We start from the raw sequence: 3,162 nt of genomic DNA, 5'->3' as shown, positions 1-3,162 counted from the left end.
ATTTAAAAAAAAAAGAGTTTCAAGTGGTTAGGGCTACAAATAAGCATAAAGGATGGATATTCATAAAAGTAAAATAATGAATGGGTTTAGATTAGGGATTTGGGATCTTCAGAAGACATTAATCAGGTCAAAGAAGTTTTTGAGATATGCAAGGGATAAACATTAGAATAATTCCTATCTAAAGAGTAGATTTGGATTGCTTCGTATAAATCCCTAAGAAAAAACATTACAAAGTTGCTTTATGCTTTAAATAAGAATAACTCTTTTAGATATTAAAGCAAAGCTTTTGCTTTTAACTTATGAATGAATTATTAAGGCCCCAGACTAAAAGGACTTCAAGAGTCTATTAGAATCCAGGCAAGTTGGCACTGAAAGATTTCTGCTGTCATTCTTCAATAGTGACAACTTAAAGACTGATCACTGCTTTTTGTATCCCTTGACATTTCATATACACTACACTTATCAAATCCATTGCCAAATATTCCTCTTTAAGCTAATTTCCTTTTTCCAAGCATATACAGAAGTATACCACACATAAAGAGAATGTAAAGTCAAATTATCAAAACATGGACACTCTTGAAACCTCAAAACAGGGCAATAAATAAGTCATGGCTAGCATTCCAGATGCACCCAAAACCTGGTCCTACCTCATTCACTACTCCTCCTTTCTCCTATAGTTACTTAATGTCCTAAATGTCAACACTGGAGATTAATTTACCAGTTTTAAATGAATCTTTATATAGAAGGATTCATAGATTTTACATTATGTATATTTATTCATATATTATATATGTTTGTTTTCATTTTTCTTTATTTATCCCATAGTCTTGTACAATTCTTTCACAACTTTTCTGTTATGCTTTTCTCTCAAGCACACGCAAAAAGTCTACTTTGAGGGATATGCATAGGTTCAAATAGAGTAGATGGTTCCAAAAGTCCTACATCATTGGTACTAATTTTTTGAGCATTTTCACTAGCCAAAACTTGACGGAGACAAATAATCAGCTATAGAATATTTAACTACTCCTTTTCACTTTAAGTAGCATTACACAAAGTAAGTGAGTGAAAACAGCATAGCAATATTGATAAATAACTCTGTTTCCTCCACAAATGCTACGTATACACTCCTTGCTGAGTAAAACTAAGTCTCTTGGGTCACAGTCTGATGTTCAAATCAATGGAGGCATTCCAGGGTTATCTGTCAGTGTGGATCTTTACCAATTCGTATAATTTTTGTTCGGATCCAACACTTCTGGGTGTGTTTTTTTTTCTTTTTTCCTTTTGAACTACATTAGCTACCTAGGGACTATGGGTGTGAGAATCCATTTCTGGTTGCTGTTTGTTTGCTTCTTTTGTTTGCTCTCCGCTGATGTTCAAGGTAGTTTTTGCAGACCTGGGTGCCTTTCTGCCACCTGTAATTACTTCTACTTGGGGCATGTAAATTACTAAACATTCTGATGTTTGAGATTTTCTAGCATAGCTGCTTTAGGGTTTGACTTCTGCAGGAAGTGCAAGCTGAAATGACTTTCCTTTGGCCGTTATTCACATATAAGTTGACTGCACATGGACATCAATTGCCTTTATCTATAGACAGCAAGATCCAGGATGACCTGGTTATGTCTTTCATCATCTGTCACGGAGAAGTCACCTGGGGGTTCATTTATTTTCAAGGCTTTTCTATCTTCACTGATCAAAGTTCTGGTGATTTCCCTTTCTTCTTTGTGGCACCTAATTTTTCTTGGTCTTTCCATTATTTTTGCATCTGTCTATAAGTTTCCGATGTAGATTCAGTTGTAAACTCAGAGAGGTTATACCAGAATGCTAAGTCTTCTTTGCTTTCATCTGACTTCTTTTGATTGAGTTCTGTTTCTTGTGTTTCTAGCATCTGGTGGTCTTTGTTCTCTAAAGATGATAGGATAGTAGTGGTATCTGTGTATCAATGTCTGGCAAAGCCTGGGTAACTTTTTTTTGGTATGTTTTTATGCTATTTTTGAAGTTTCCTCTGAGCCACATGTTTCTGTTTTTGGCACATTTAAGACAATATGCTTTTCCTGCCTAATTATTGACTAATTCTGAAATTCTTGAATCCCTTCTGAGCTCCCTTTATCATCCCACACTTTAGCTACTGAAGAATTGCCACCATCAAACTCCTGTATCGTTCAAAGTCAGCATTCCGTTACCCATGCAAAAGAGCTCCTTCAGATAGAGGCTGTGCTGTGGCATTTACTGTTGTCCAGCTCTTCAATGAAATTTACAGTGAAGTTAAATTTTGTCGTCCTTCAGATCCTTTCAAATTTTCCATTTTTTCAGAGTTTTTAAAAGCTAAAACAAAATATTCATATTTCTTGAGTTTGCTAACACCTAAAATCTTTCCAGTGGGATTATTCTGAAGGAATAATTTTGAAATACCGACGCAATTAGTCAACATGATCTCTACTTCTTAATGATGTGAGGGGAGTTCCTCCAGGGGGGAAAGTTACCTAGTCATTCTATTTGGTTCTCTGTCTAATAAGATCTGTGATCCCATCTACAGCACTTTTCTGGTTTGTAGGCCTAGAAAGACCAATTGGGACCTCAAAGACTGTTGGTAGTAATTTTACTTAAATATTTAAGAGTTCTGGTTGTGCCACATCCTTATCAGCATTTTGTATGGCCAATCTTTGTTGTTGTTGTTGTTGTTTTAATTTTAGCCATTCTGGTGGGTGTGCAGTCGTGTATCACTACAATTTTAATTTATACTCCCTTTATGATTACTGATATTGGTCCCCTTTCCTAAGATCATTGGAAACCTGAATGTCGTATTTTGTTTAGTGTCTGTTCAAGTCTCTCAGCCATTGTTCTGTTTCCTTTTTATCCTACAGACTTATAAGGATTCTTTACCAATTCAGGATATGAGCTCATTGTCAACTATTTGTGTGGCAAATGATTTTTTCTACTTTGTTTATTTATCTTATTGTGAAAATTTTCAAGCACATAAGAGAACATTTGCAAGAGAGCCTATGTCTATCATTATCCAGTTTCAAAAAAAAAAAAAAAATATCCAGTTTCAAGAAAAATTGCTCCATGGACAAACTAGTTTCATCTCTACTCCATCCACTTTCACCAACAATGGAATTATTTTGCTGTAGAAATTCCATACACAAACACACACACACACACACA

At 35.1% G+C, this 3,162-nt stretch overlaps 1 pseudogene; it reads right to left on the bottom strand.

Annotated features, from left to right (window-relative positions):
• Positions 1–1,299: 1,299 nt before the first annotated feature.
• LOC140613235 (dynein axonemal assembly factor 11 pseudogene) lies at positions 1,300–2,835 on the bottom strand (annotated as a pseudogene).
• Between the last annotated feature and the right edge of the window lie 327 nt (positions 2,836–3,162).

This window comes from Canis lupus, chromosome 21, assembly GCF_048164855.1.
Source record: "Canis lupus baileyi chromosome 21, mCanLup2.hap1, whole genome shotgun sequence".
Taxonomy (NCBI): domain Eukaryota; kingdom Metazoa; phylum Chordata; class Mammalia; order Carnivora; family Canidae; genus Canis; species Canis lupus.
This window is presented reverse-complemented; position numbering and strand designations above follow the sequence as displayed.